We start from the raw sequence: 20,727 nt of genomic DNA on the forward strand, positions 1-20,727 counted from the left end.
GGTAGGAGGGTCTCTTGATCCTGGGAGGTTGAGGCTGCAGTCAACTATAATTGCACCACTGCTCTCCAGTTTGGGTGACAGAGTAAGACTCTGTTTAAAAACAAAAGAAGAAGAAGGAGAAGAAGAAGAATAGAAGAGAAAAAATATTAACCAGCTCCTACAGTCCCTTCTAAGATTTTGTCAAGAAAACTTGTAGAAGACTTTGAAATGGGCAAGGATTCCTGGGGGTTCTTTCAACAATGCCAGGCATTGTCCAGAGCAGAGGACCCTTCCTGGGTTGTCCGATTCTACAGGGATCTGTGCCTTTTATTGTCTTCGATGATGTGGCATCTCTGTAGAGACAGAAGTTAACTTATGGTAGGCTGATGTCGAAACATAAGACTCCTATTGATAGGAAATGAAGATGCCTGTTTTGTATCTATTAGTAAATTCCCTTTAACATCCCTGATTGCCTCTGTATGTGTGTTTCCTGGATTTTTCTGTGAACTGGTTGTAACATCTTACTGGTTCCCTCATTAATTAATGAGTTGAACTGAGTCACTGACGTGCTCATTTTATATTTTTATTTTTAAAATCTGGCTCATGCCTGTAATCCCAGCACTTTGGGAGGCCGAGGCGGGTGGTTCACGAGGTCAAGAGATGGAGACCATCCTGGTCAACATGGTGAAACCCCGTCACTACTAAAAATACAAAAAATTAGCTGGGCACGGTGGTGCGTGCCTGTAATCCCAGCTACTCAGGAGGCTGAGGCAGGAGAATTGCCTGAACCCAGGAGGCGGAGGTTGCAGTGAGCCGAGATCACGCCATTGCACTCCAGCCTGGGTAACAAGAGCGAAACTCCGTCTCAAAAAAAAAAAAAATTTGTTTTTGAAACAGTCTCACTTTGTCACCCAGGCTGGAGTGCAGTGGCACCATCACGACTCACTGCAGCCTCAACTTCACAAGCTCAGTCAATCCTCCCACCTTAGCTTCCCACGTAGCTAGTAGCTGGGAATACAGGTGCGTGCCACCATGCCTGGATAATATTTGTATTTTTTGTAGAGATAGGGTTTTGCTAGGTTTCCTAGGCTGGTCTTTAACTCCCAGGCTCAAGCAATCCTCCTGCCCCTGCCTCCCAAAGTGCTGGGATTAGTGTTATGAGCCACCATGCCTAGACTTGTTTTATATTTGCATAAGAGTTATAATTTTACCTTTTAAAAATTGCCCTTTAACAGTTTCAAATATGGGTCTTGTGCTTAAGTTGAAGGAATAGAGAAAGGAAGGAAAGGAGGAGAAAAGTGGAACTTGGCAAGTGGAAGGAGAAGTGGGAAAGGAGGAAAGAAAAGAAAGGAAAAACCAAAAGAAGGATCAGAGAGGCAAGGATAGGCTGGGGGAAAAGGGGAGGGGAGTGAAGAGCAAAATAACAAGGGAGGGAGCCAGAGAAAAGAGAGTTACATACAGGCTGGACACAATGATGCAAGCCTGTAATCCCAGTACTTCGGGAGGCTGAGGTGGGTGGATCACTTAATGCCAGGAATTTGAGACCAGCTTGGCCAACATGGTAAAACCCTGTCTCCACTAAAATTCCAAAATTAGGTCAGGCACAGTGGCTCACAACTATAATCCCAGCATTTTGGGAGGCCGAGGCAGGTGGATCACCTGAGGTCAGGAGTTCAAGACCAGCTTGGTCAACATCATGAAACCTTGTCTCTACTAAAAATACAAAAAGAAATTTAGCCAGGCATGGTAGTACTTGCCTGTAAATCTAGCTACTCAGGAGGTGGAAACAGGAGAATTGCTTGAACCCAGGAGGCAGAGTTTGCAATAAGCCAAGATTGCACCACTGCTCTCCAGCCTGGAAGACAGAGTGAGACTCTATCTAAAAAAAAAAAAAAAAAAAAGGATTAGCCGGGTATGCTGTCCTGTGCCTGTAGTCCCAGCTACTCTGAAGGCTGAGGCATGAGAACTGCTTGAACCCAGGAGGCGGAGGCTGCAGTGAGCTGAGATCATGCCACTGCACTCCAGCCTGGGTGACAAAACAAGACTCTGTCTAAAAAAAAAAAAGAAACCCTATATACAAATACTCTCTCTGCTTGAAGGAAAGTCTTTATTTTGAATCAGCTATGAGAGGTCCTCTCCATCCTTCAGTCTGAAAGGGAAATTATTTTCTGCCTCTGTTGTTTCCCAGGTCACCAGTTATATTAAGCCAAGATCCCTTGGTAGTTTCTGTCTGTAATTTTTCCACTCCCCATCCTTTTGAGTCAGATTGCAAAATAAGGACATTTTGAAACAAATTCTTCATGATCAAGGCAGTAGACATGTGACTAGGGACTCTTTCAGGCCCTGTGGAGCTGGGCAGGGTCCTTATTGAGGGCCCTGTTTAAATCAGCAACAGGAAGGGAAGCAGAACCACCAGGCTGCTGCCACAGGTGCTCTGACCCCAGCCTGCCCACTTGGGGAGGCTACACAACATTCCCTGGCCTTTGCCAGGCAGGACAGGGTGGCTCCTACAGTGCCATCACCTGGGTTAGAAGTAGATTCTTTGCCCTGCAATGTCCCCACTGGCCTGACATAGATCTGAAATTTAGAGAGCCGGTTGTCATAGTTCTCACATGCCCCTTCATCATGTGACTGCAACCTATCTTTCCAAATGACCTCCTGCTACACCTGCCACACCTGTCCCACAGACAGTGCTCCAAACAGGCCAGTGGACTCACCACCTCCTGAACATGTCAAATATGTTCACACCTGAGCCTTTGCTCTGGTTGTTCTCTCTGCTTGGGATGCCTTTTCCTTTCCTTCTCTACCGGATGACATCATACTCATGCTTTCCTCTCATTTCCAGGCAGAGTGAATTATTTCCTCCCTTGAGCCTTCATGTGTACTTTATATACATCTGTATTTAGACACAACACTCATCGCTCTGGTTTGTAATTACTTGCCTGTCCGCCAGTCAGTTCTTCAAGGGCAAGAGCCCAGGCTTATTATGCATGGCCTGTCCTGGGACTTGGCTTAGTGCCTGGCACATTCAGTCATTTCACAAATTTATTGAGCACTGACTATGAGCCAGGCTGTTTTCTAGGTGCTGAGTGGTGAACAAAACTGATAAAGTTCTCCATTCTCAGGGTGCTTACATTCTGACTGGGGAGGCAGACGACATACAAATAAAAGAAAATAACCAATAGTTAGGGACTAACAGGTGCTAGAGGAAAATCAAGGGAGCTAAGCACCCAGAGAACGATGGAGAGAGTATTGTTTTAGGCAGGATGGTCAGAGAAAGCCTCTCTGATAAGGTGGCATTTACTTTTTTCTTTTCTTGAGATGGGGTCTCACTATGTTGCCCAAGCTGGTCTTGAACTCCTGGGCTCTGGCAGTCCTCCTGCCTTGGCCTCCTGAAGTGTTGGGATTACAGGTATGAGTCATGGTGCTCAGCCATGGTAGCATTTAAATAAAGGCCTGGGGAAGGTGAGGGAGCAGGTGGGTCATGGGGCTATCTGGGGAAGTGGCCTTCCAGGCAGAGGGAACAGTGAGTGTAAAAGCCCCGAGGTGGAAGTGTGTCTGGTGTGCCTCAGGAAAGGCATGGGGCCAATAAGGCCGAGGGAACTGAGTAGCAGGAACAGCAATAAAAGATCAGCTCCAAGTGCTTAGGGCCAGGCAGGCCAAAGTGGGAGGCTCAGCTTTTACTCCAAGTGGCATGGGGAACCATCACAGGGATCTGACCAGAGACCATCTAACTTAAGTTTTAGAGCATTCACAATCTTATGGGGCCTCCTGGCTACTCTCTGGAAAAAGACTTTCTATGGTGGGTGTTCACAAAGGCCATCAGTAATGTGGGGCCAAGGCAAGCAACCCTTGGGGACAGTGTGTTGACCTTGACAACAGGAAATGGGCGAGTCTGCCTCCTTTACTCTATGTTCCCCTTCTCCTTTTCCCTTAGAGAAGTGTCCCAGCTCGGATCACTTGAAATCAGGAATTTGAGACCAGCCTGGTCAACATGGTGAAACCCCATCTCTACTAAAAATACAAAAATTAGCCAGGCATGGTGGTGCATGCCTGTAGTCCCAGCTACTTGGGAGGCTGAGGCAGGAGAATAGCTTGAACCTGGAAGACAGGCATTGCAGTGAGCCAAGGTCATGCCACTGCACTCCAGCCTGGGCGACAGAGCGAGATTACATCATACACACACACACACACAAATCAGGAGTTCAAGAAGTGTCCCAGCTGATGGGGGCTTTCTGTCCCGGGTACTGAATGAGCCTGGACTCTGGCGATATCACACAAATCTCATGGGAAATAAACAGAGAACCCTGGCCTGTAACAGGAGTTCACCTCCAAAAGTCAAGGCAGACTTCCTGGAAGAGCAAGGCTAAGTTATCTGGGGATTAATAAAAGGCAAACCACTGCAGGAGAAACCAGCCTTCTGCCACCCTGGCAGTCGGACAGCATGACTGTTGGCACTAGGTCACCTTCAGAACGGCCTTGGCAAATGAGAGCTAATAAAAGCCTGGCTTGGGGATGGAATGAATGATTTAGACTACCCATCCCCTCCAGGCTCTCTCTTAGGCACATCTGGTAAATCCTCACCGTAATAACCAATAAAAGTTGAAAACATCACCTCTCTACTCCTCCAAAGAAGGGAATGTCTAATGGTGGAATTGTAGGCACTAGGTAATGCTGGCTCCTAAATGCCCTTGGGGAGGAGACTTCCGAGAGTGCCTCTATTCCCATTACAAAAAAAGGCTCCCATTCCCACCTGCCTTCTCCCAGGGAGGCTTGCGGTGACCACGACTGGTGCAAAAGGGCTCGAGCTGTCGCGGGCGTCGAGGGTTCCTGGCCCTCCCAGGGCCTGGGTCCCAGTGCGCAGGTGGGCGGCGCCGCGTGCAGTGGAGGCTGGCGACCGGCAGAGGGCGCAGCGGAGCCTCCAGGCTCCTCGTGCTCTTTCCCGGCTACCTCGCTGCCCCACCGCCCCGTCCGCCGCGTTCGCGGAGCCGCGGGGCTTATGTGAACGCCGTCAGGGAGGCCTTCCTAGGCCACTCCTCAACCATCATCTGCTGCCGTCCCTGGCCGCGGCCTCAGCCCCATTTCCGGTCAATTTGGTCCCCCGCCCACAGGCCGTCCGGATCTCGCCGCACCCTCTGCAGGCCACACCCACCCTTCCTTTCCTTCCAGGTGTGGCCAGTCGGGGAGGGTGGTGGCTAGGGCTGTGCGGGGCATGGTGTGGAGGACATGGGCCGGGATCCTAGGTGTGGAGGACATGGGCCGGGATCCTAGGCGTGAAGATCCTAGGACTGCCAGAGTTCAGGAGTTCAAGACCTCCTGGGTTTTGTATAAGGAAGCTGCTAGTGAGAAGCTGTAGCTGATTTCACCCCCAGCCATTGCCTTAGGCCTCGGCGCTAAAATGGGGGCTTAGAGTACAATCCAGGGCCCCTGGGGAAGGTGGGAAGGCTTCTGCCCTGTTTACTTCGGCAGGGTCTGGCTGGTGATAGGGTCCAATCATTATTTGCATGGATTAATTAAAGAAATGGAGGCCTGGCACGGTGGCTCATGCCTGTAATCCCAGCACTTTGGGAGGCCGAGGTGGGTGGATCACGAGGTCAAGAGTTCAAGATCACCCTGGTGAAACCCTGTCTCTACTGAAAAGACAACAATTAGCCTGGCGCGTTGGTCTACGCCTGTAGTCCCAGCTACTCGGGAGGCTGAGGCAGGAAAATCGCTTGAACCTGGAAGGCGGAGGTTGCAGTGAGCCAAGATCACACCACTGCACTCCAGCCTGGGTGACACAGCGAGCCACTCCGTCTCAAAAAATAAAAAAAGAAAAGAAAGCAAGAAAAAAATGGAAAGTAGTCCAGGCAGAGTGGCCCGTGCCTGCAATGCCACCACTTTGGGAAGCTGAGGCTGGGAATTGGAGCCCATCCTGGGCAATGCAGGCAGTCCCCATTGCTAAAAAGAAAAAGAAATGGAAAGTAATCGAGGGATCTGTTTGTCCGTTTGCCCAAAATCCAAACTCTGGCCAGCCCTGACACGTCCCAGCGGGCCAGCGGGCTTTGCCATGCTCCCGTTGCTATTATACTTACCTGGAGCCCTCTCCCTCCATCTTCCCACACCTCACAGTTTCCTTTCACTTCCTGCCACTGTTCAAACACCCTTGTTAGTACTTGATCCAAATCTGTTATCCTAGCATTCAAAGCTCTGCATGGTGTTGCCCCACCCTCCTGAAAATATGCCACCCTACTGAAAATATGCCACCTGGGCACAAGGATTATTGTGAGCCGAAGGCAACTGAGAAGAAGCAGAGACAAGAAAAGCTCTGTGCCCTCCCGCTATTTGCCTAAAACCAGGATATGAATTTTCAAGGGTGTCCCTCCTCCCCTCTCAACCAGGAAGGACAAAGGTTGATCACAGAAGACAACCTTAGACCCTTATCGGCACCAGAGGAATCTACATAAAAACTTGGCTAACTAGCCTTTAGCTACCATTATTTTGTTCAGTTATTTGTCTTCCCACAATTTGCCATCCCTAGAGACTCAAGGTCCTTTGCTTTTGTCTTGTCACTTCTCTAAAATTGTATTTGTTGTTGTTGAAGATGCTATATAAGAGTTCTAAGTCACCTATTTAAGGTTTTCAAATTTTCCCTGAATCTCTCTCTCTCTCTCTCTCTTTTTTTTAATATACAGACGGGGTTTTACCATGTTGGCCAGGATGGTCTCCATCTCTTGACATTGTGATCCACCTGCCTCGGCCTCCCAAAGTACTGGGATTACAAGCGTGAGTCACCACATCCAGCCTCCCTGAATATTTTTCATGTGTACATGTTAGTAAACTTGTTTTTTTTTTTTTTGAGACAGAGTCTCACTCTTGTCGCCCAGGCTGGAATGCAGTGGTGTGACCTCAGCTTGCTGCAACTAATCGCTCCTGGGTTCCAGCGATTCTCTTGCCTCAGCCTCCCGAGTAGCTGGGATTACAGGCATGTGCCACCATGCCCAGCTAATTTTTGTATTTTTAGTAGAGATCGAGTTTCACCATGTTGGCCAGGCTGGTCTCGAACTCCTGACCTCAGGTGATCCACCCACCTCAGCCTCCTAAAGTGCTGGGATTACAGCCATGAGCCACCACACTCAGCTCTGTTTGTTTTTCTCTTGTTAATCTGTCTTCTTTTATAGGGGTCCCAGCTAAGGACTCAGAAGGGTACAGGGAAAATGATATTTCCTCCCCACGTTATCTTACAGTACATGGCGCACTCTTCCACTGCTCCGCTAAATTGACTGAAGGAAACATAACTTGAACCGGCTTTCCTCTGGCGAGCCGCCCATCCCCTTTTTCCCTATCAAGAACACCTCCCTTGACCCTGCCTCCAAATCTTTCTCTTCCTTCAAGGCCAGCCTTCAGGAAGAGAATCCCATTCAGTCCCTTCAGGAAGCATTTCCTGACTTTTTCAGCCCATAATGAGTTTTCCCAGTTCTGAATGTGGCAGTCACTCCTTGACCCTTTTTTTTTTTTCGGTTCCAGTTATTCTATCGGGCTTTGTCCTATGGTACTTGGGTACCTGCTTTTTCTCTCCAGCTAAATTGTAATAATTTGGAAGGTAGGGTCCAAGTCTTACTAACCTTTCTCTCTCCCCCTTCAGTTCATCACACATTTATTGAGCATCTACTACACATCAGGTATAAAGTTTAGTACATAAGGTCCCAAAGGAGTGTAGGACACAGCCCCCACAATGGAGTTCTGGGGAAAAGAAAACACATGGGGAGTGAGAAAAAGTAGAGAATGTGGGTCCCCCCTGGAGCACTCACCAGAAAAGTCTCAAATGACTTCCTGTGGGAGCACTCAGCATCCTGAATGAGGAAGCAGTCTCATTCCCTGAGGGAGTGGCAGCACATTCATGAAGCCATTCACTCACCTATTCCCTCATTCATTCATTCATTTGATAAATATTTGTTGAGTCCTCACTTTATCCAAGTGACTCATGAGATGGGTCACACTGCAGCCCAGGGCTGGTGTGCGGTGGGGGTGGTGGGGGACACCAGAAGCCCAGAAAGCTTTTAGGGTGAGTGGCTCCTTTGTCGGTTCCTGTTCAGAGGCGTAAGTCCCTGCTGAGAATGGTCTTGGGAAAGATGGGGTGGGCGTGGCAAGGGCCAGAAAGCCTGGAGTTTCACGGAGGAAAGGAGGCTATCAGCCCTCCCTGAGGGCAGGGTGCCAAACCCTGCCCCTGGTTCCCTTTGGAAAGCGCGCTCTGCCAAAGAGCAGGTTCCCTTTAAAGTCCTTTCCTTCTGTGATTATTTGGGGCTTTTCAAACAGCTCTGTGAGGCATTAGGTCCATATACTAGACAGGAAGGCTAAGGCTAGGAGATTTATGATTTCCCCCAGAGGCGTTGGGCTTCCTCAGGCCAGGGCTTAGGCCTGGTCTTCCCAGTTTCGTTGTAGAGGACTATGTCCTTGACACCTTTGAACCTGTATGCCAGACTTTACACCTGGTATGTAGTAGATACTCAGCCTGCCCTCTCGGCAGGAACCAGTCAGAGGAGAGGAATCTCTGGCTTCACATACTGAAGGAGGCAGGCCTCTGGAACAGAACACTACATTTCAGACCAAAGTGATGGCCTTCATCATGTCTAGCCACTAGCAGCTCTCTGGCTCTCACTGAGAAATTAAATGATAACTAATTACCAAATCTTAACTCCAACTGACTTCCAAACTCTACTTATTTATTTATTATTTTATAACAATATAAATAGAGAGAGGGTTTTTCCATGTTTCCCAGGCTGAGTCTCAAACTCCTGAACTCAAGTGATCTGCACTCACTCCCCCAGCCTCCCAAAGTGCTAGGATTACAGGGGTGAGCCGCCGTGCCCTCCATTTTTTTTTTTTTTTTTTGAGACACCGTTTTGCTTCACCCAGGCTTCAGTGCAACGGTGCCTCATTGCAGCCGTGATCTCCTGGGCTCAAGGAATCCTCCCATCTTTGTTTGAGCTGGGACTACAGCTTTGTGCTCAGCCCATTTTTATTTTTTTTTTGTAGAGACAGTGTCTTGCCATGTTGCCCATACCGTTCTAGAACTCCTTGTATTTTTTTTCCCCCTGAAATGGAGTCTGGCTCTGTTGACCAGGCTGGAGTGCAGTGTCGTGATCTTAGCCCATTGCAACCTCCGCCTCTTATGTTCAAGCAATTCTCCTGCCTCAGCCTCCTAAGTAGCTGGGATAACAGGCATGCACCACCACGCCCGGCTAATTTTGTATTCTTATTAGAGACAGGGCTTCACCATGTTGGCCAGGCTGGTCTTGAACTCTGGCCTCATGATCCACCTGCATCGGCCTCCCAAAGTGCTGGGATTACAGGTGTGAACCACTGGGCTGCAAATTCTATTTCGAATGTCCAAATTCGAACCCCTCCTTTAAATCACTCACTCCCTTATTCTAATAGGAATATATCACTCTACCGGTAAGGGAAACTCGGCCTCTCTCGAATCCTCATAGGCTGCAGTGGGTCCAAGCATCCTGGGGCAAGGAGAAGGTCCAAAATAAGGGTTGCATGCAGGCCAGGGAGGAGCTGGTGACACCATGAATTTGTCTTCATTATGAAAGTGGCCCCTTTCTCTCCCCAGGTACTTAAGCCATCATGTTATCCCCAGGATCTCCTGGAAGGAGGGGAAAAAACATAGTGTTAACCCTTCTAGATATTTTCTATGGAGGTCAAAAACAGGCAGGCGAGGCTTAGAAGAGATGAAGCATTAGTAGAAGGAGTCCTGGTATTCAGGCATGAATCAGATATAATCCCTGCCCCGAGGTGGATTGCTATCTAGAGGCAACTGATTGTTTTTTTTTTTTTTTGTGATGGAGTTTCACTCTTGTTGCCCAGGTTGGAGTGCAATGGCGCGATCTCAGCTCACTGCACCCTCTGCCTCCCAGGTTCCAGCGATTCTCCTGCCTCAGCCTCCTGAGTAGCTGGGATTATAGGCATGCACCACCACATCTGGCTAATTTTTATTTTTGTATTTAGTAGAGATGAGGTTTCTCCATGTTGGTCAGGCTGGTCTTGAACTCCTGACCTCAGATGATCCACCTGCCTCTGCCTCCCACAGTGCTGGGATTACAGGTAGGAGCCACTGCGCCCAGCCATTGATTTTTTTTTTTTTTTAATGAATGCTTGCAATGAGTTAAGTACCTGTGTTAAGTACTTTTCCATGTTATATTTTATTTAATTGCTACAATCCTGTGGAAAAGGAACTATTATCCCATTTTGCAGATGAAAGAACTGAGGCTCAGCACTAGTAAAGGGCAAAGCCAGAGACTGAAAGCCTTCTAAGTCCCCTTCCCTGCATGGGCTCCGGGTTGGGCAGGGGAGAGAAGTGTTCCAGTAACCCTGGAGCCTGTTTCTGACTCATGCCACCTCCGGGACCACCTAGGCCCAAGCTGCACATTGTAGAGCCAGGAGATGGGTCCAGATTCTCTCCTAGGCTCCACCCACCTCAGATAGGCTGAGCCTATTAGATTGCAGGCCCTGCAGGCAGAGCTGTTAGAATGGGCACACCTGGCGTCAGTGGTCGGGGCCTGGACCCCAGGAGTCCCGTTGTTTGGTTACTGCTCTTTCCCCTGGTGTCTCATTCTTGTAGACCACCAGGTTCCAGGCCACTGGAGAGCTTCCTGTCGATGTTGCAACCAGTCTTTCTTTCTCCACAAAGTACAAAGCCCTGCCTTAAAGGAAGCAGTTCTGCTTCTATTTTATGATTATTGTAAAATAATGCTATTTGGTTAACAGGTTATGTCAGGCAACTACTCTATACCCGGCCTTGTGGGGAGGAATGACCCTGCCCTTAAGGTGCATACAATGTGGTCATAAAATATATGAACTAATGAGTCGGGCATAATAATAACAATAATAATAATAGATGACATCTATAGAGAACTAACTGCATACCTGTGCTGCAGCTTTCAACAGGATTATCTCATTTAATGCAGAATAACAGCACACATCACTGTGATTTTCTCCTGCAGTATGGGACAGGTGGAAGAGCCAGGGAAATGGGATCGGAAGAACTTTCATTCAAATTTAAATCTTGTCCAATACTAGCTGTATAATGCTTGGAAGGAACTTGGAAGTTACTTAACCAGTCTGAACCTCAGCTTCCCTAGCTGCAAAATGGGAAATATTTTCTACCCCTAGGTAAAGAGTCACCTGTGAGTCCTCCAGGGACTCTTTCCTTTGACACACATTCTTGTCAACGGCACATTTCTCCTGGGGCCTCTGAATCTTCCAGAGAAAATTCCTGGTAGAGGTGTTAGTCCCTCCCATTCTCAGACTCCATCTACACAGGTGAGCCCCAAGGGTTGAGCACCAGGACAAAGCCTCCCACCAGTATAGGCAGACTCAGTGCATGTTGATGGGAAAGCTTCACAGATGGAGCAGTGATTGAACCTCCTCTGTCAACCTACCCCACCAACTCCATCCCACCCAGCCCAGAACAGCTGTCCACTTAGGTTCCTTCCCACCCACCTAGACTCCTCCCATCTCTTCCTCCAGACTTGCTCAACGCATGGATGAGAACCCTGCAGGATCCTCGCAGAGAGTGGGAAGAGCTCTACAGATTGAGTGTCAGGATCATCGGGTGAGAAAACTTGTGTTTAGTAAAGCTGGCCCTCAAATTTGTTAATATGCAGCTAAATTTATTCTGAGCAAAAGTCAAAGGAGTGGGCAAAGTTGATGTGCAAGCATATTCATTCACTTAAGAGCTATTTAGGATTGCAAAATAATGAAAACAAGCTAAATGTCCAACAACAGGGGGTCCACTGAGGGAAGCTGTGGCTTTCTCTACTCTGCAATATTAGGTAGCCATTACTAATTCTACTACAAAATAATATTTTCAGACCTGGGGAAATAACCATGATATATTGCATTGCTAACAGGTAAAAAGCTGGCCAGAATATTAAAGAAGTCCTCCAAGAAGAGGAGGCTAGGGCCTGCTGTTTGACTTTATTATTTAATTATTTTATTTATTTTTTGAGACAGAGTCTTGCTCTGTCGCCCAGGCTGGAGTGCAGTGGTGCGATCTCGGCTCACTGCAACCTCTGCCTCCCGGGTTCAAGCGATTCTCATGCCTCAGCCTCCCGAGTAGCTGAGATTACAGGCATCTGCCACCACACCCAGCTAATTTTTGTATTTTTAGTAGAGATAGGGTTTCACCACGGCCAGGCTGGTCTTGAACTCCTACATCGTGATCTGCCCACTCTGGCCTCCGAAAGCGCTGGGATTACAGGCGTGAGCCACCGCACCCAGCCACTCTTTGACTTTATCACCAGAGAAATTATGGCCTGGATTTGTTGGTTTGTTGAGCTATCTCTCAGACACCTATTAGAAGTGTCTTGTAAAAGATTCCAGAAACTGGTTCCAGAAACTGATTTCATTCTTCTTCTTTTCCCCTACTTTGTCTATTTATTTATTTATTTAGGGACAGGGTCTCACTTTGTTGCTAGGCTGGAATACAGTGGTATGTATGGTCATGGCTCACCATAGCCTCGACCTCCTGGGTTCAGGTGATTCTCCCACCTCAGCCACCGGAGTAGCTGGGACTACAGGTGTGTGCCACCACGCCTGGCTAACTTTTTTGTGTGTGTATTTTTTGTAGAGACAGGGTTTTACCATGTTGCCCAGGCTGGTCTTGATCTCCTGGGCTCAAGAGATCTATCTACCTCCTCCTCCCAAAATGCTGTGATTACAAGATTACCAGGCCTACCCTCCTACCTTTTTGTTTGTATATTTTTTTGGTAACCACAATCCTTGATGTTTCCTAAAATCCAGTAGAAGGATCTCATGAAAATTATGGAATTTCCTTTCAGGCTTAGCCACGGCTTTTGGAAACTGCTCCAGTTGGAGGAACCAACCACTGAGCTCATATTCTCCTTAATACTCCAAACACACACACACACACACACACACACACACACACACCCCTTGACTCAGTCACCACTGCACCCGGGAAGCCTTCCTTGACTCTCCCGACAGGCCGGTCTCCTCTCTGACGCATGCTTCCGGCACAATTCCATTCCTTCTCCTTTGTTGCTTTTGTCATGGCTATTATTGTACATTTGTTTCTGCAATTATCTGATGAATGTCTTTCTGCATCTATGCTGTCTCCATCCATGATGACAGGGATCATGTCTGTTTATGCTTCCCGCTTTCTCTCTACCACTCAGCATGTTCTTGCCACAGACTCTCAATAAATGTTGATGCATGGATGATGAATGACAGATGAGATGGATGGATGGATGAGCCTGCAGGATATGACAGACAGGAGGGAGGAAAGGAATTACAACAGATATGCCTCCAAGGCAGAAGACAGCTTGGAATCAGGGCAGCCTCAATCTCTGCATAGTGGAGTAGGTGGCTGCTTGTAGTGCAATTTCAGGGTCACTAGGAAGACCCACTCCAGTGCGTGACAACCATTTTATAAAAGGAGATGAAGCCTTTTGTTTCCCAAAGTGTGCAGAGCTCAGACCTGAATCCCACACTCCTGGGAGTGCCAGAGGGGCTCACAGGCTTACATTAGTAGTGCTAAGGGGTGAATGACCCACTGAGGCTGCCCTAAGAGCAAAGTGTGATTAGGGGGAGGGGGCAGTGTGGAGGAGGAGGGGAGAGGGAATTGGGGAGCTAGGATGGAACCCACATGGGGGAAAGGACCCAGAAAAGACCAACCTTGACCTGCAGCGTGGTTTTGCCTCTGCTGCACACAGCCCATTTCTACTGGGAATTAACAACCTTTTTGGTAGATCTGGTTCTGCAAATATTTGACGTCTGGAAACCTTTCAACAAAGATGGCGTTCGGAAGCCTGGCTCGGAGGCCCCAGGATGACAACCTAATTACATTCCTTTTAATAGCTCCTTCCCAAGTGCTCAGTCAGGGACATCTGCTCTGCCGTGGTTGCACCTTCAGGGAGGAATATTTTTAACACTGTCATGCCACAAAAGGAAACTTCTGAAGGCTGGATGAAAATGGCCTCTGCGTTCCCAGAGCCTCAGGGCCCAGGTAGGGCCTCATCTTCTCCCCGACTCCTTTCAACACCGCCCCCCACAAAACAGGGCCAGGCTCCTTTCACAAGCAGAGGAGGTGGCTGGCTTACTAGGAAGTGGTCTTTTCCTAATCCTTTTTGTTTTCAGTCTTCACAGAGGTAAATTCAATGTGCCAGGCCATCTCAGCCTCACCCAGCCTTCTCTGTAAGCAGGTGTCTGAAATAACCACCCAGAGCACAGCACAGCAGAGCCACTGGCACCAGCCTTGCACCACTGGGCCCCCATCAGTCAGGGTGCTCTTCTCTTGGCTGCTTCTACCCATTTACTGGACCTACCCCCACAGCCCAGCTGGGGGTCCCTACCCTGACCCTTGTTATGGCAGAAGCCCCTGGGATCAACAAGGAAGGTGCAAGGAGCTGAGGGGTAATCCACCCCACATCTTCTCCCCACTTTCTGCAGGCAAGTTACCTGAGGCCTGGAAAGGCAGAGACTGGCTTAAGGAGTTAGCACCAATGCCGGGTTCACTCCCCTATTTTCAGCCAAAGAATGTGTTTGGGTAAGAACTCCTCTGTTCATCAGTTTATCAAGAACACATTGGTAGGCCCTTGATGGAAGAGTGACCTTGGCCGGGTGAGGTGGCCCACACCTGTAATCCCAGCACTTTGGGAGCCTGAGGCAGTCGGATCATGAGGTCAGGAGTTTGAGACCAGCCTGACCAACATGGTGAAACCCCATCTCTACTAAAAATGCAAAAATTAGGCTGGGCGCCGTGGCACACATCTGTAATCCCAGCTACTCAGGCGGCTGAGGCAGGAGAATAGCTTGAACCCAGGAGACTCCATCTTTAAAAAAAAGAAGAAGAAGAGTGACCTCTTTCTCTAGAAGCCTATTCCCTTGGACAGAGGAAGACCTTGGAGCAAGCGGCAGCACCTGAGCACCTGAACGGCTCTGGCCCCAGCACCTCTGGGCCTATGAGGAAGGAACCGCTGAGCATTGAGGGGGTGCTATGCCGTGTCTACACTAATGTGATTTTTAAGGATGGCTGTCTTTTTTCCATAAGAGGCTCTAGCACCTGAGAAGGGCACTGTGGAGCCTTTGTGCTTATGTTTCCTTCAAGTCCTTCCTGTACTTTTAGTGAAGACAGAAGTAGCAACATTTCCCTGCAAGTGCTTAGGAGCAAAGGGTGAAAGCTTTACCTGGCAGGGATCGGTCCACTGGTCATCAGCTGGGTGCTGTTCCTCTCACTGCACACATTGTCTTTGTTGCCTCTTCCCTTCAGCACTTCAGCTCTGTTTTTTTTTTTTGTTTTTTTTTTTTTTTTTAAGACAGGGTGTTGCTCTGTCACCCTGGCTGGAGTGCAGTGGTGTGATGTCGGCTCACTACAACCTCTGTCTCCCAAGCTCAAGCTATTCTCATGCCTCAGCCTCTTGAGTAGCTGGGACTACAGGTGAGCACCATGAGGCCCGGCTAATTTTTGTATTTTTAGTAGAGATGGGTTTTTTTGCCATGTTGGCCAGGCTGGTCTTGAACTCCTGGCCTCAAGTGATCCACCTGCCTCGGCCTCCCTAAGTGCTGGGATTACAGGTGTGAGCCACTGTGCCCTGCCCCACTTCAGCTCTGATTTGACCATCATAAATGTCCCTGGTTCCCTCAACTCTGGACTTACGCCTCCGTGGATAACCAGCTGCCCATTCTTTGGGCCTTCCTTTGTTCAAATTCTGGAGAGAGGGAATCTGATGGCCTCAGTTTGCCTCTGGCTCCAGATGCCCTCTCTCTAGGGTGCCAGTGTCTGGATACAGTGGTCTTCAGGTAGGTGGACCTTCAGGGCCAATCCTTATCCACTTTGCATGATGGCGGGCCTGTGCTGCTTCCCTGAATGGGCTCTTGGGCCTGGTGGGCAGCCTACTGCTTGGCCTGGGCAGTACTCAGGGGTGCTGCAGCTTGCTGGAAAGACCAAGGAGGCAACACGGCTGGACAAAGGTGGGGCAAGACCTTTGTGATGTGGTCTAGCAGGCCCCCTTAAAACTGAAGGAACAAGTAAGTGCTCAGCAAACATCACGATGGAAAATTCTCAAGGGGTGTTGGGGGCAGGATGGGTGAGGAGGGAAATGCACTGTGTGGACAGCAAGGTTGGTGCCCATGGTGAACTTGACTTATTCACCTCGTCCACCAAGGCCATGACACAAGCATCAAATGCTGCCACTGCTGCTACTGCTACTATTCCTAGCCAACGCTTAGTCCACACCAGACACGATTCTGTTTGCCTTCCATTTATTAACTCATTTAATCCTTTCAACGCTCACTGAAGTAAGTACCATTCTCATTTTACCTATGAAAACATGGAGGCTCAGAGAGATTATGTAAAGCCAAGGAGTCACATAGCTAGTACACGGAGGAGCTGGGATTCAAACCCAGGAAGCATGTGCTTTTTTTTTTTTAGGCTGGGTCTCCCTCTGTTACCCAGGCTGGAGTGCAATGACACAATCATGGCTCACTGCAGCCCCAACTTCCTGGGCTCAGGTGATCCTCCCACCTCAGCTTCCTAAGTAGCTGGGACTACAGGCACACACCACCACGCTGGCTAATTTTTGAGAATTTTTTGTAGAGAGGGAGTTTTGCCATGTCACCCAGGCAGGTCTTGAACTAGCATCAAGTGATCCACCTGCCTTGGTCTCCCAAAGTACTGGGATTACAGGCCTAAGCTACTGTACCTGGCCAGCTTGTGCTCTTAATTGCTATGCTGATAGCAAAACCCCCTGATTAATTACCCCCTGATAGAAGCAAGTGACCACCTTCGCCATGCTGTTTGAGGAGCGACAGGCAGTCCTAACTGCCTCAGAATTTCTCCCCTCAGCTCAGCTCTGTCATGCTTGTCACCTTTCTTAGGGTTCAGAAATTCCTGCTGTCAGTCACTAATATAGTGGAAGATAGGGTGACCTCTGGAGAACGCTTTGCCTTCTCCCATTAGACGTTTAGCGCTAAGCTGCTGTAAATGAGCAGGGTACATTTCCTCTTAGGAGGAAGCGAGTTATCAGAGGCTGGGGGTTGAAGGAAGTAACAGGTGATCTGGGTTAACCTTGTAATAAGCCATTAATACTTAGCTTAATTTGAGAAGTCTCAGGGAAGAAACTCACCACCCCAATACCTATCATTCCACCATTGTAGTTTTGACAGCAGTGCTGACCCATAGAATTTTCTGATGAGGAAAATGTTCTGTATCTGCACTGTCCAGTTCAGCAGCCACCAGCCACATGTGGCTATTGAGCACTTGAAATTTGACTGGTGTAATTGAAGAACTAAACTTTACATGTTAACGAATCCAATTTTATTTTTGAGATGGAGTCTTGCTCTGTTTCCCAGGCTGAAGTACAGTTGCATAATCTCAGCTCACTGCAACTTCTGCTTCCCAGGTTCAAGCAATTCTCCTGCCTCAGCCTCCTGAGTGGCTGGGATTGCAGAGATACGTCACCACTCTTGGCTAATTTTGTGCATTTTTAGTAGAGATGAGGTTTCACCTATGTTGGTCAGGCTGGTCTCGAACTCGTGACCTCAAATGATCGTCCCACCTCAGCCTCCCAAAGTGCTGGCATTATAGGCATGAGTCACCATGCCCCACCATGAATCCAATTTTAAATGAAAATTGCCACATCTGGCTAGTGGCAATATAATGGACAGGGCAGTTTTTGAGGCCTCCCTTAGAATATACATCCTGCTGGGAGGATCATACCTTTGGCAATTATCTGCCAAAACCTTAGTTCAGGTAGTGCAGGCTAAGGTCGAAGCTGCCAGGCAGGTGCCTTTCATCTGGCCAGTGTGGGGGCTGAGGAGCTCTAAGCCTGAATGCCTTCAGGCAGGGCAGGCGCTGTCCAGTCTCCATACCCCCTTGTTTTACTCCAGGGCTGTCATACATTTTGTCACCTCTGAAGGCAATCCCTTAGTAAAGCCCTTCAATCATCTTCAACCTTGTTTCATTTGCTCCTTACAGCAGCCCTGAGATGGAGATTGTATCCATTTTATGGGTAAGAGAATGCAGGTTCACAGAAGCCCCCAGGAAGGGCCGTTCTCCAAAGCCAGCCCCACCTTTCCTGTCTCATTTGAATAGACATTGGGAGCCAAGGACTTGCATCTGTGGCTTCCTCTCTGGGGAGCCTTGTTTTGCCCTGTCCATTGGCTCCTGCTGCCTTCGGAGCACTTTTTCCCCAGTGCTCCATTCTTGTTTTTATTCAACCATCATCTTGATTCTTTTTTTTTTGAGACGGAATCTTGCTGTGTCACCCAGGCTGGAATGCAGTGGTGCGAACTCAGTTCACTGCAACCTCCGCCTCCTGGGTTCAAGTGATTCTCCTGCCTCAGCCTCCCAAGTAGCTGAGATTACAAGCATGCACCATGACGCCCAGCTAATTTTTGTATTTTTAGTAGACACAGGATTTCACCCTGTTGGCCAGGCTAGTCTCAAACTGCTGACTTCAGGTCATCTACCCACCTCGGCCTCCCGAAGTGCTAGGACAGGGGTGAGCCACCGCTCCTGGCTTTGATTCACTTTTCATGCAACCCAGCTGCTGTTCTGTGGCTTAATTTATATAACACATCCACTTGCCCATGCACTCGCCTGCCTGCCTGGGCTTCCAGCCTTCTGTGGTGCTGCCAGAGTTGAACCATCAGCAGATTTAACAGGGTATACCGGGAGGAAAAATAATCCTCCAACTCTATCACCAGCCCACGCCTGCACCCCAGCCTCTACTCCACATCAAACCTGATCCTACCTGCATCCCAGTTTTCCTTTGACTTCATGCTGCTTATCTACCAGCGTCTGGAATTTAACACCTGCTTGACCCATGCCCCCTTCCTGAATGACCGCCTCTGTCTCCTCAACCACCCGGCAGGGCCCATACTCACATTTCCTGACTTCCTGACCATGGCAGCCCACGGCTCCGTCTGCTTCTCTGACTTCGCCATCACTTACTTCCTCCTTTTTGACTTAGTGTTTACACTACTTTTTGGCAGAGTAGTTGAGGAAAGAGCCCTGCCTGCAATTAGGAGGTGCAGGTTGTATGAACTTGGGTAAGTAATAATTTGGCCTGCTGGATTCTCCATTTTCAAATTTTGGGGATTTTCAGGGATTGGATCAGATCCGTAATTTTTCTTTTTTTTGAGACAGAGTTTCACTCTTGTTGCCCAGGCTGGAGTGCAATGGCGCAATCTCTGCTCACTGCAACCTCTGCCTCCTGGGTTCAAGTGATTCTCCTGCCTCAGCTTCCTGAGTAGCTGGGATTACAGGTGTGCACCACCAAGCCCAGCTAATTTTTGTATTTTTAGTAGAGACAGGGTTTCACCATGTCAGTCAGGCTGGACTCAAACTCCTGACCTCATGTGCCGCCTGCCTCGGCCTCCCAAAGTGCTGGGATTACAGGTGTGAGCCACTGTGCCCGGCCCAGATTCATAATTTTTTCAACCAGTTTTTCCAGGAAGGTTCTTCAGAGATTGCTTTGATGGGTAGAGAGTGGTGGGGAGGGGAACCAAGTCAGCAGGAGCTTTAGGTTTCTGCTGTTCCTTTCCACTGGAGACCCCACTCTGAGTGGACAAAGGGACTAGGCTTCTAAATGCTACTGAAAGAAGAAGGAGAGGAGAGAAAGAAGAAAGTGATTGAAAGCTCCAGATTGCTGGGCCTGGTGGCTCATACCCACCTGTTGCCCCAGCACTTTGGGAAGCCAAAGCAGGAAGATTGCTTGAGCCCAGGAGTTTAAGACCAACCTGGGCAACATAGTGAGACCCCATCGCTACAGAAAAATTACAAATTAGCTGAGCGTGGAGGCACAAGTCTGTTGTCCTAGCTCGGGAGGCTGAGGTGGGAGGACTATGAGGTCAAAGCTGCAGTGATTGTGCCACTGCATTCCAGACAGAACAAGACCCTGTCTCAAAAAAAAAAAAGAGAGAGAGAAAAAGAAACCCCAGATTATTCGTAATTACATGATCTAAAAAGACTCTTGCAAGTCTAATATGGCAGAGTCTAAGTCTTTTCTCCCCAGGTGAGTTCGGCATCTTGAGGGCAGGACCCACACCTGAGACACAGTTGCGTGCAGACACACAATGGGAGCTCAGTGTGTGTGGGATGAAGGAGGGAACAATGAACCCTCTCTTCTCATCTGCGATGTTCCAGTGTATCTCCCCTCACCAGCCAGACTGACAGGCCCGGTTCTTGCCTTTTTTTTGGTTTCCCCAGAGCTCCTAGTGCAGAGTCTACAGTCTGGCCACAAACCCTTCTTTCTAATTAGAAGACTGGTCAGGTGGGGGTGAAGGAAGGACCTCTGGAAGACACAAGCTGTAAACTCTGAAGCAGCGACTTTAAAGTATAATAAAACAATGTCAAAGCCCTGGGTGTGAGTCCTGCCTCCTTTACCACTTTCACCATCTCCAACAATGTCTCAAGTCCCTCTGAACCTCAGGTTTCTCAGCTAGGTAACAATGCTTATGATTTGCTTAGTATTGTGAAGACAAACTCTATCTAGACCCCTAGGCTGGGTGGGTAGGGTCATAAGAAATTCCCCTCTCACCCTGAGACTTTGCAGTCTCCCTGATATGGGAGGCTGAGAGATCTATTAATTGCTTCTTCATAGTCTGCTAGGCCCGAGATGAAACCGCAATTGAAAGATTCATGGTTGAGACATGAGAAGCAATCACTTGCTAATAAAACCCACACAGTAAGATGAGCCTTATAAAAACCGCTGCAGAGTGACAGAGGCCAGAAGAGCT

At 48.7% G+C, this 20,727-nt stretch overlaps 1 long non-coding RNA gene across 1 annotated transcript; it reads left to right on the plus strand.

The window, feature by feature from the left end:
• The first annotated feature begins 4,902 nt into the window (after positions 1–4,902).
• LOC128929633 (uncharacterized) lies at positions 4,903–20,340 on the plus strand. The gene is made up of 4 exons (XR_008476392.2): positions 4,903–5,148; positions 6,654–6,744; positions 11,494–11,578; positions 20,198–20,340. It is a non-coding gene; the product is annotated as an uncharacterized LOC128929633 (long non-coding RNA).
• The last annotated feature ends 387 nt before the right edge of the window (positions 20,341–20,727 follow it).

This window comes from Callithrix jacchus, chromosome 14 (assembly GCF_049354715.1).
Source record: "Callithrix jacchus isolate 240 chromosome 14, calJac240_pri, whole genome shotgun sequence".
NCBI lineage: Eukaryota > Metazoa > Chordata > Mammalia > Primates > Cebidae > Callithrix > Callithrix jacchus.